Source organism: Pyxicephalus adspersus, chromosome 9 (assembly GCF_032062135.1).
Source record: "Pyxicephalus adspersus chromosome 9, UCB_Pads_2.0, whole genome shotgun sequence".
Taxonomy (NCBI): Eukaryota; Metazoa; Chordata; class Amphibia; order Anura; family Pyxicephalidae; genus Pyxicephalus; species Pyxicephalus adspersus.
Window position 1 is genome coordinate 10649853 of NC_092866.1, and position 12954 is coordinate 10662806.

Genomic DNA, 12954 nt, shown 5'->3' on the forward strand with positions numbered 1-12954 from the left:
TGGTGTCACCACTGATTTTTAAACAGTAACCTTCCTGAAGGTGAAATATGTCAGTATTTACATAGGTTTACATGGTATCTGGATAATCTAGCAATTTGCCCCAAGCAATTACAATATTTATTTTGGTAGTAAGCAGCATTTAATGCATATTTGTAAGCCTATGTTGTTAACCGGCCTGGGTTCACAAGAAAATTCTGCTGAAAGAGACATCATGGTTTCCCTTTCTACAGCAATCAGAGGCTGCGTCAGGCCCAAGTGTAGAAGAGAATTAAAACCTCTCCCTGGACTAAATACATCTAGAAAAAAAGTAATATAAAATGTCGAAAAATATATACAAGTCAAGGGTTCAAAGAGTATAGACACTATTTAGAGCTTCACTGAGTCTGATACCAATTATGAAGTTTGCATTTGGTGATGAATTATTAAACAATGATCTGAACAATGTATTGATAAACATTAAAAAATGATACGTGTGATATGATATGTATGATATAATGGATATAATGAGTGCTATATTCTGAATACAATATAAAAGAGCGCATATTTACACTGATATATATCTATTTTACTGGTATTTATCTTATATGACAGTGCAGTGGTTGGATCAGTAGTGTGCTCTAGAAACAATATACATAAAACCAAAATTATCAATGTTATGATTTGGTATACACTTTAAAGTGGAACTAAACCCACACTGCTATCTTCATTCTTTTGCTCTTCCTGAATACAATCATCTTGATTATCTAGGCTGGGATGAGTAAAGGTGCGTACACACTTCCAATTTTTATCGTTCCAATCGAACGACGAACGATCGATTGGGCAAAAATCGTTCGTAAAAAAAGTAACCAGCTCAAACGATCGTATCTATTGTGTGTACAATATCTACGAACGATCGTGTCGTTACCTCTATGTGCAGGATCGGTGCTATACGATCGGTCGTATATATCGTGCATGAACGTTCGTCGTTCGTTTTCCAACGATAATAATTGGATTATCTTTTCAATAATTGGAAGTGTGTACGTAGCTTAACTCCAGATACCCAGAGCGATCAGGCAGGTAAGAGGGATTATTGGAATATATCACCTGTTCCTTTTTTCAATGATGACCTGCCTGATGTGCATTTTTAAGCAAGATCAGAATTGCTAAAATAAATTTGTGATAACAACAAGCATGCCACAATGACATACTGATATTGATTCAGTGTTCAAAAAGTATTATTACAGTCATCCAAAAAAGTCTAATCCTAGGGGTCTATTCATAATGCAGTAAATCTGAAACAGAATGAAACATTCCCGGTAAAAAAACTTCCAGGTCCATGTGTTTCAAAGGCAGTAATTGCAGTGATCTATAAATAGATCACTCAGTATAAAGAGATTATATAGTGATCATAATATCATTAGTGATCTTTATATACAAGTGTTCAAATGTCTCAATCCACTCCAAGTTTAGGTGGTTTAGGAGTTTTTTTTATATGTTTTAATAAAAGATGCTACTATACATCTAAGGAGGTGTTTTAGCCCAAGATGTGAGGATAACACTATAATATGTCCTTTAGGACCTTTGATGAGTTTTCAACCTGTTGGAGATGAGGATTGCTTCCACTGTTTGGTTTACTTGCACTTGGATTGGATCCATTATAGTTATATTAAAGGAAACGTGAACACCTGTATCTATAGATCACTATTTATAATATAATCTGTGGATGTTCACTATTTATACTGAGCTAAGATAAAAAAAATCAACTAGAATACAATATTAGGATTACTATGTATGTATATGATCATGTATATTGTTTATAGAGTATATTTTTACGAGTATTTTCTAATAAGATCTCTGAACTGTTATATATAATTTTGTATACATACTTTTTAATATCTTAAAGACATATACACACTGAGCACTGCAACACAGATAATTCTAATGTAATATCCAATGATGTCATAATATTTTGTTAAATCTCTCTCAGCCACACATGCAAATTAAATGTTTAATGTCCTCCCAGCTGGTCTCAGTTCTCAGATGTTCATTCCGCCCTGGGGCATTTACAAGCCATTGAAGTGTTTATTTATTTGTATGTTAGAAATCTAGCTTTACGCTAATGCTCATTATGCCATTAGCACTTTCTATATTCTTTCAACACTGGTTTTCTTTTCAAGTAAATCAAAGTACGGCAGCTGGTGAAATTATGTTCCTTGTAAATTCCTGTCAGGTGGGGAATGCTGTATTGCCTTTCTCCCTAATATCTTGAAATTTAAACTTGAAAGTTTAGCTTTTTCTTTTGGCTGCACAGTAGATTTAAAAACGTGCAGACAACAATGACACTGTGTTGTTTTAGCAGAAAAGAAAAATGATCTACGAGTACAAAGGGCACACAACAATTGTTCTATGTCAGAGCTTAGTGCAGAGACTGGGTATGATGCGTAATATAAATGCTGCCTCTAGGTGGGGCGAAGCAGTGCAAGGAAAATACATTTTAGGAGCATATCCATGATTTAAAGCTAAACTCCAAGGCAGAAATTACCTAATTAAAACAGCTCAGACAGAGAAAAGAAAAAAGCCACACAAAAGACACACTTATAGGAGGGGAATCAGAATGACAAAGAGATGAGCTCCATCCGCTTCTTCTCCTTTCACTGCTCAGTCCCAGGCTGCAGAGGGACATAACCTATAAATGATACTAAACTGCAGCAAAGAAAAATCAGGTCTTGTGGTATAGTAGAATATAGGTGTGCAGAAATATGATGCACTATACAGCATAACACAAATGAGGGAAAAGTTGCTCAGGGATTCAGTTAGTTATTCTGAAGTGCCAACACAGACCATGTTGATAGGAAGCCACAGGGGAAGTGGGAGAGGTAAACCTAATTGTCTTTTAGGTCTGCTGCTACCCCATTACTGTCCATTCACAAGCTGGGGGTGCAACAAGACCTGGTTGTATTACTTTACTGCAGAAGAAAGTCAGAGTCAGATCTCTAGATGGCAGCTCTATATAACTATAAGGACTGGATTGACATCCTGTGACATCTTTGCTTTAGGCCTTATTATTAATATGCAATACAAAACAAAGCACAAAAGGTGGCAAACTAAACCAACCATTTAGAGTACATTTTATTACAATCAGACCAATGTCATGGATTTGATTGGTTGTTGTGGGCACTTTGTTCCTTTCACTTTTATTGAAAAAACATAGAAATGTAATTCTACATATATGCAGATAATTTTCTTCTTTTTTTTGTTTTTTTAGATTCCATCAACACCAGAATTATAAGGAGAAGGAAGAATCATTAGCACTGGTAGGCTTGGTGTTTTCCATGGATTAGGTTTGGTGCTTAAAAAAGTAAATTTTTATCATGTCACAAAAACAAATAGTTTTGAACAATGGTTGTTATTGCTGTTTTATATTGGGGAAGAAACTGACTGGGCTTATTTTGTGAGCAAATAGTTAGGGTTCTGTTTTTTCATTTTACATCTCAGCGGTGCTACGGGTTCCTTATTTTAGATGGTGTATTTAAAGGCTCATAAGCAGGGTAGCCCTGTGGGTGGATAGGCTTTAGTTTATGTTAGTATCAGGCAATAGATGAAGAATGTTAATCAGTAGACTGAATGTATCTGCCTCTGTGGGCTGCAGGCATCATTTTGGAGAGGTCAGTGTATTTAGTGAATGCTGATTCTCTCAGAGGACAGAATGTTGGGATGGTAATGAAGGTCATAGATACAAGAAACTCAAAAAGGAGGGGGGAGGAGTATGAGTTTGTAGATATGCTCCTGGTTCAGATAATGTGGTAACAAGTCAAATGATGATGCAGCTTTGTGCAGTGCAACCTGGTGGTGTTACATATTATTTAATTGTCTGATGGGTTTGTGAATGCTAAAAAAGTTGTTTTGAAATTAATGATTATACAGTGATTGAGCAGTAAATTAGGCAAAGCTTTGTTGTGTCTTTGTGGTTATTTTGCAACATTTCCTTTATTTCACAAAACTCTGATTTGCGCCAATCTAGAGCAGCGGTCGTCAACCTTTGTGGCCCTGCGGGCCACTAAAATTACCGGCTCTAGACCGCGCATGCGTGGGGAGCCGGTTGTCAATCAACGTGGAGGAACCTCCCCCATAGTGACGTCACAACACCATAATCCTGCCCACTCTGCCCTTGCAGATCTGTGCCTGCGATGGGAGAGTGGGCGGGTTGTGTCGTGAAACACAGCCTGCCCACTTCCGAGCCAGGGATTTGCAAGGGGGATGTGGTCTGCGGCTCTGGCTGGTGCGTCCCCCTGGCAGGGTCCTTCTTCTGACCCAACGCGGGGAGTGGGGGGGTCTTACCAGAGCCGTGGACCACCGTTTGGCAACCTCTGATCTAGAGCATTATTAAGCATACCATGATTTGACAGGGCCCCAAAAAGTTGCAATAATTAGTGGCTTTTATGTCATTCTTGCTACCCAAATTTAACAAACTATAAGGTGGCTGTCATTTAACATCCTTCATTTTCCATTTTATTAGCTTACATTCAGTATTCTTTTATTATATTACTGTTGCTGAATGGCAAAAGCTTGGGAGATGGCATGGGACCTTCATGCAAACCAGAATCTATGGTATACAATAAGTCTGTCTAAAGCCCAAACTTTTTTTTTTTTTTTTTGGATGGTATTGGATAGAGAAGTACTTGGGAACAGTGTAAAAACCATTATCATGTTTTAGGCTGTCTGTGACCTTGCTAAAGAGATTCTTCAGTTTGTCCTGAAAACTATTTTGACTGGCATAAAAAGTAATGGAAGGCAACAATTTTATAGTTGTCACCAGAACCAGAATTCATGGACAATCTTCCAGTTTAGACACCTGTTTAAGTGACAACTGTCTGAGAACAAAATATTTACTGTTCCTACTATTGTGTTGCATTAAAATATCTGTTTTATGGGGAAATACATGTGTTAAAACCAGGCAAGTCAATGCACAAGACAGGTTGGAGAACCAAGGCATTGTGATGCAACACTCTGCGCATTGTGGGAATACAACACATTCCCATAGTTGGAACAAAGCCTAAATGGCATACTATATGTATATGTATGTAAATATATATATATATATATTAGTATGTATAGCTAATACTATCCAAAGAAATTCATGTTCACTTACCGATCTTACAATTTCAAATGTGTTAAATGACATATAGGGAAATAGAGAATAACCCTTTAAAGATCCAATATTATTTAGGAAGCATTGTTACAAAGCAATAAAAAAATGTTCTTTGTGTATTTCTTACAAAGGAAGGTATTGCTATCATTTCCTTATAGTTGTCTGTCAGAGTGATTCATGTTTCCCAGCCTTCAGTGTGCTGCTGTCAGATGCCTATTTTTTTTTTTCTACACATAATGCGCTCGCACTTGCATGCATTAGACGCTATAATATGTAACCAATACCTTTCATCTGTTTGACACAGTGTGTTTCATTGCTTAAACTGTTATTGGAATATTTATGATCCATTTTGGTTTTAATGACAGTCTCTAAGTGGCATATTGTTTACTTAAACTATGGATTGACTTAAAATTCTAGCATATTTGTTTCTTGTTGCGTGATATGAGTGTGATGGGAACAGAATACAAGTCTCGAGTTCCCTCGGGCAAGGTCCTATACTTTTCATGTCGGCTTCAGCATGCGTTAACTGATTACTGTCTCCTCTGGTGTTTTCTTACTGGTACGGCTAAGAAACCTGGCACTGTGGATTTGATTAATTTTACATTGATCTTAATGCCTCTCCTGCCTTAAAGAGACATTCCAGTCGAGAAAACAACTAAACTCACCCAATGCTTTTAATGAGATACCCTAGGAGAAACAATATATCCAGTGGCAAAAAAACCCAACTCTATTATCTTGTGGCTTTAAAGCCCAACTCCGGGCTCTCACCTTCCTTTTTTCACATTATTAACCCCCTTAGGCCCTCAAGAAGTATTTTTTTTCTTCCTTTGAAAAAAAATAATACATTTTCAGGATGTTTTCAGGTCAGTAAAATGATATATAAGGTTCTTCCTTTTTGCAAGCAAAATACTCTGTACTGGATGTGGGGATCATGTGGGGATATGGGAATCATATGACTCTTTACCTTTCCTATCTGTCTATCTATCTATCTATCTATCTATCTATCTATCTATCTATCTATCTATCTGTCACAGCAGCATAGAAATGGTGTTACGCCTTCTGCTGATGCATTACCCAGACCGGTCTTCTGTCACAAATCACATGAATAATGGGGCTTGCATTTTATGTCTGATTTTTTCAGCCTCCTCATAAATAAATCCAGTCAAAATCTAGCCCCGGCCTCCTCTGAGAGGTCACCCATTTTTTAACCTCTGCTTGCATGCCAAATTAAGCCTGTGTTCAGAGTCAAGGTTAAAGGTACAGTACACAGTATTCTCCTTCAAAAAGCGCATGTCAGTTCCCTTACAGGCAATGATAAATAACATTAGGCACTGGCAAGCAGTTTACAGATAACTTCTACACAATCACACTTAAAAAAAAATGTTGAAACCAGTAAAATTTTATTTCAAAATGTAACATTCCCTCATCAAACCATTTTTTGATAAAACAATTCTAATTTGTGCATTCACTGAAAATGGATTGTATGTACCATTTTACATTACAGAAGTCATGAAGTTTGATAGGTAATGAAGTCATCAACTAGATGTGTAAAATATAGGTAATTATACCTTTTAGATATTTGTAGTCGCAGAATGAGAGCATATGTTGCATGTTATGTTTGGTTTTAGCAGTTTAGTTAGGGTTGATTTCACAAAAGCAATTGATACTATGAGTTTTCATCACTGAGCTGCCTATACGCTCTGTGATTAAATAAAAAAAAGGTTGGTAAGGGTATCTATGTGGGATGTTTATGATGAAAAGAAACCTGCTCTTTGAAGCAGAACTGCAGTTAACCATAGGCAGGCATCTTGGAAACTTTGTCATCAGCACTGTCCCATACAGAAAGTCCACTCCATCAGTCCTCTACCAGACTGAATGAGAGCCAACATAATTCCCGTTCCTGTTAGCCCAGACCAACTTTTCTCAACCTTTTTAACATTGGAGAACTCTTAAAGATAACTTTCAGGTCTTCAGGAAACCCCTGCTATAATTATTAAATCCACAGCTCACAGTACATTAGTGTGGTGGTCAGTAGGAAGAATGCTACCCTTAAAGATAACCAAAAAGATCATTGGTTTTAGTGGTAACTGACCTGAGAGGTACAATTGCTCATTACTCAAGGAAGCCTTCGCAACCTCTAAAGGAACCCTAGTTGAAAAACACCAACCTAGGCAGTCATGTGCTATTTGGTGTGTGTTAACAGGATGACTTAGGCTCTCAGTACAATACTGCAGTACTGAAGACCACTACCACCCTCTCCACAGGAAGGTGAGGAAGATGACCTAAAAACTAGGACATACTACTTGGTATAAAGCTGAACTCTCCAGGTAAACTTCTACATACACAAATTGAATGCATATACGATAGCTCCTATTTTGTATTTCTGTTCATCAAGTTCTATGTTTTACTTGGTCTGCCACACAGCTTTCTCTAGCAGGGCAGGCATTTTTGCTGTGTCGCTTGCACTTAGGGAGAGACTGGATAGTGAAAGGAGAAGCAACACAGATAAGTCACCCTGTTCTTACAGATAAGTCACCCTGTTCTTACTGACACGTTTCTTGCATTGCAGTTCACCCATTTGGCCCCTTATGTCTCTGCTACCCCCTTTACCTCTTCTGTACTGAGACAGTAAGAGGTTGATGCCAATTTATATTGAGTCACTAATACTGGTTTATTAAACAGAAATATACAAAAATGAAAAATCACATTTGGACATTGTTCACAGGTAAAACAGGGCAAAGCCATGAGAAAAAATCTTTCCACTTTTAAAGAACTTTTCCAGTTTACTTAATAACAAGGCACATTCTTGTTAGATAATGCAATGAGTGTGAAAAGCTGGCATCTTGAGTCTCTGTGCGGTGACCTGTTCTGTGTTATGGTCGTCATACTCAAACTACATGGAAGGAACGACATCTGTTTTGGCTTTGTTCACAAGGTAACGGGACTGAGGGTTTTTTTTTTGCGGTCAAAGGCCGAGCTGCATGTCATATTTCATTACCTTCAATAATTACATCAGAGGGATGTGATCTGTAAGAGAAATAAAGGTCTGCTTTATTCAAGTCCTATGCTACTAGCTTTGTGCAACCTGTCTTTTCTAGAGCCAGTAATATTATGCGTTGATGAAGTTTGGCTGCATCATGCGGAAGGGTTAGATGGGCTACTGTTTTGATCCTTGAAAGCTCGCTATGTAATGGTTGTACATATGGCAATAGTTAACAAAAATGTTTGTTTAAGATGTAAAGGGAAAGTGTGCTGTTTGCCATTAATAACATGTCCTCCTAAGCTTTGTTACTTCATACTGAGTTCATGCAGTTTACACGGAGTTGTTGCCTATATTCAGAAAGGGATGAACAGTACAATATTGCTCCCAAATGTCCCTCATTTAAAGGAACTAATAAAATCCATCTTTCGTTGTGTTCCTTCTCAGTTGTTCTCTTTGTGGTCTGATAGTCTAATGTCTAAACCTTTATTTAAAAAATGATTTAATAAAAAAAATAAAATAAATAATATATATATATATTACTATGCAAAAGCTTCTTAGGGAAATATATCCATAACATACATAAATAGGTTCAAATATTTATCATTCCACCTATGATGTGGAACACAGTTTGATTTATGTGAGTTGAACCCCAAATTTTAAGGAGTAACTGATATTTCTGGAGGTGGTAGACCCCTAAGTCCCTACCAGTTTTCATTGGTTCCTCCTGATGATCTTCACATCGAGAGAACACACAGTAGTGACATAGTGGTCGGAAATAATTTTCAGATCTTCAGGGAAACCTGCTATAGTTACTATATTAACAGCTCACAGTATATTGGTGTGATGATCAGTGAGAAGAATGTCTCCTACATTACTGACCAGTGGGAAGAATGTCACCCTTATAGACAGATAACAAGATCATTCACTGTCACTTCCCCTTATCCCAAGCATATGCACCATATGATGGTTGTTTTGCCCAGAAGAAATTCACTAAAGAGGAATACCCGCAGGGCAGTCCAATCACTCTGGGGGTGTCTGGCATCAGGTCCCATGTCGTCTCCGCATCCGTCTCAGAGCCGGCGCTCCGGGCACCCCCATCTTCGTCTTCTCTTCTGGGTACTTCATCCTACATGACCTGACCCAGGTGCAACATCGGGTGACGTAGGATGAAAAAAAAAATTGCCGATCTCACTGCTCATGGATAAAATTGAATTTTTACCTTAATTAAAAGAGTTCTCTACCCTTTTATGTAAAGTGAAAATTCTGAGTATAGGTACACTTTAAGAACAAACCTACAGTCCCTATCCCGTATGTACCCTGGGGAACTACTTGTATTATATGTAGTGACATACATTTTAGAATAAGGGAAAAGTGCAGTGTTCTCCCCAGCCCCTTTTAGCTGGGTGCACCACCCGGCACTTTTCAGTAACCACCCGGCTGTTTTTTTGGTAGTTACTGAGGAGTTGGGTCACAATACAGGGACTGCCACCCGTCTAAAATTTCTTCCCAGCCAGCTTAAAAAAATTTCTTGGTTGAGCACTGAAGTGGAATGGGCAGGACTATGTAATAGGGTAAGTGTTATTTCCTTTAGACAAAAAAACACCATACAAAATATTATATACTGCATATGCTGGATTAAGTGGGGGGGGGGGGCGAGTGGGGGCAAACAAATTTTATTTTATGGGCCAGCCAGGAATTCAGTTCACATATATAAATACTTAGGTATAAGTCTTTATTTCAAATTTTGTGTTTTGTTTTTTGAATCTTTGCGGAAATGTCTGAGATTCCCTAAACACTGCCTCAGGAAATGAGATCTTACCCTTTATTAATTTAGATTCGTAGTAGAAAATGCAAAGGAAAACATTAACTTTGCCCTGTACAGTAACAGCACAGATATGCTTAATAAAACACATAGTAAAATATCAAGGCATGGCACTGATTAGTAAACGTTGTTTCAAATGATAAGTATCTAAATGAAAGCAGAACACTATATCTGCCATGGGAAAATTTATACTGGCAGCCATCTTAGTTAAGCTTTTCAAATATTATTTTACAATGATTTCTTTTTATTTTACTAGAACAGAAAACTAATAAAGGATTTCGCACCATTCTAAAACGTGCCGTGATTAAAAGGGGGAATTAGAGTTTTTCTCCTTTTTCCTCTTTTACACTTCTGCTCATTCATTATGATTTAATTTGATGAAATAAAATCACGTTCAAGAACAACACTGATTTTTGTTACAACACAGTTTTAATTTGATGTTAACTGCGTGGTTTGTACTGGAAGCAGAGAGGTCTTTAGATGCAGTAATGGAATAGTAATATTACTGTAACAAGTGATTCATGGCCCATTTATGCTTCTGTGCATTAGGTGTGCTTTCCTCTGGATCATTTAATTTTGGCACTGGCTTTTCAGCACCAGTAATTGGGTACATTGTAATTAGACACCAAAGCTTTTACTGCATGAAATTTTTGCCACCACTATTGCAGAGATGGTGAGGTATTTATCATTGTCAGTTTAATTTGTGGTTCAGGACTGGTGTTAGGGGTTAGGTTAAAGCTTTAATGAAATTTCAAAATAAATCAGACATATATATTCCAGGTTCATCAAAACAAAAAGCCACAGCCTGAGTAGAATAACTGGTTTCCTGCTATAAATAAAGAGAAAGACCCATGATTTCCTGAGATCTAGAAGCAGCATATGTATGATATTCTGTTATGAGTTCTTCAGGTTCTAAGGAATTTAAATTTGCTAATGGTAGAGCTGTAGGTCCAAATTAGCAGGGGGTGTGAATATCAGAAGTGTGCTGTTTATATGTTGACAGGTTTATACATCAAACAAAAAAAGGGGACCAACTGAAGAGGGAAAAGAAATGGGAATTGGGTTCCAAAACAGGGACAAACTATTGGACTTCCAGACTGTCAGCACTGTGCAAGGCAAACGGGGCTTGGAGTGCTGTCCTTCGATCTCCAACTGTGAGGGATCTAGTTTAAGTTTGCAAGTGAAACATACTCAAAGCTGAAGAACCCTTCTATACCCTTGTGCTATGCCAAGGCGGGAAATGTAGTGAGTTAGATGCTTACCCTTACCTGAATAGATTGGCTATTTAATTCACTCCTGCCAGCTGAAAAAGTGTAGAGATGGCGAAGGGGAAGTAAGTACCGGTATGTTGGATCACCATTCCATAAAAAAATAGTACTTGTAGTAACAAAGATATCTCGGTGTGGTACATCACAAGCAATAGTATCCAATGTACGTATAATGTATATATATTTACAGTACATCCAATGTACATATCATTTCTTTAGAACTAATCTCAAACTTTAGGTCTAAGTATAGACATTGTTATATTAACACATTCTAAAAAAACTGTTCATAGTATTTTAATCAAGCCCATAATGACATCTGTAGCTGCAGGCACTGTGTAGTAGTTCATCCTCAAAATTTGCAGCTGAAATTTTTTAATTGACATTTTATCAGGAGCTCAGCTTCCCACTCGGAACAGTGGTTTAACAGCATGTCAGTCTTTTGATCTCTAATATAAAAAGAGAACAGGTGCGCAGGGGAGAGTGAAAAGTGCTGGAACATGTCACTGCTTTTATTAACTTTAAGGATGATTTGCTCCTGATCACAGTAACCACATAAATCAGAAAAGGCTTGCTTTATGGCCTAGTTTATCTTGACTGTTTTATAATATGTTTCTTTGAGGCAACCATCTTGGTAGAGGCAGGGATTTACTTTATCATGTCAGGTACTCTTGCAAAGAGTACATTGAGCAAAACAGTAGTAACAGCTCCTAATATTACTCCAATTCTCCTGAGACCAGCAGTGAAGAGCACCAGTGCCTTAGATGATGTCACACTGCAGATATACAGCTAACTAGTAGACTAAAAGCACAGAAGTGCCTAGATCATCTTTTATTGACCTTTTTATTGTGAGAGAACTCCTGAAATAAGTTTGATGTCTTAGAGAAACCCTACTATAATTATAGCTCACAGTACATCAGTGTGGTAGTCAATGGGAAGAATGTCTTTTACATTGCTGGCCATTGGGAGGAATGTCACCCCAAAAAGACTATTGGTATCAGTAAAACTGAAAGGTACAAATAGTTCAAGGAACCACTGGAATCCTGTAAGTTTCACAGAATTCTGTTTGAGAAACACTTTTCTAGATACCAGGACATACTCTGCTATTTTATAGAACAGGGGTGTCAATCTCTGGCCCTGGTGCCAAATCTGGCCCCCAGCGTCCTATTTTTTGGTTACCAAAGAAATTCTAAATATGAACTGCAGCTGTCCCACCTCTGCATTGAAATAGCGCCGCTACTACAATTCCAGGCATTGGACTGTTTTATAGACGCAAATAATACCAGGAATTTTAGTTACTGTGCTATTTCAATGAAGAGGGAGTTTCAACGGTGGGCCACTCATAAGTTTTAGCTCTGCATTGGCCGTGTCCGGCATTTCCAGCACTCCCCCCCAGCTGTACTTTTCCTTGTATGGACTTGAATGGTTTGATTTTCATATAAGAATATTTTTATTATTTTTGTTAGCCTGTACAAAAAGGTTACCATTGAAATTTAACTCCGAGGCCTACAAATAGAGAAAGAGGCATTTGATTTTTTAAAAAAAAAAACATTTTCATGCCTATTTCTCTATTATAAACTTGTTCCAGATTGAATGTGAAGCAAAACCTCTTTTTTTTCCATATGAAAAGGGTTTATATCTAATGAGAAGGAAAAATTTCCTAAATTTTTTCAATAAATTTTAAGGTTGGTCCGCGACTTATATTTTTAGTTTTTGCCCTCTGTGTATTTGAGTTTGACACTCCTGTTCTAGAAGA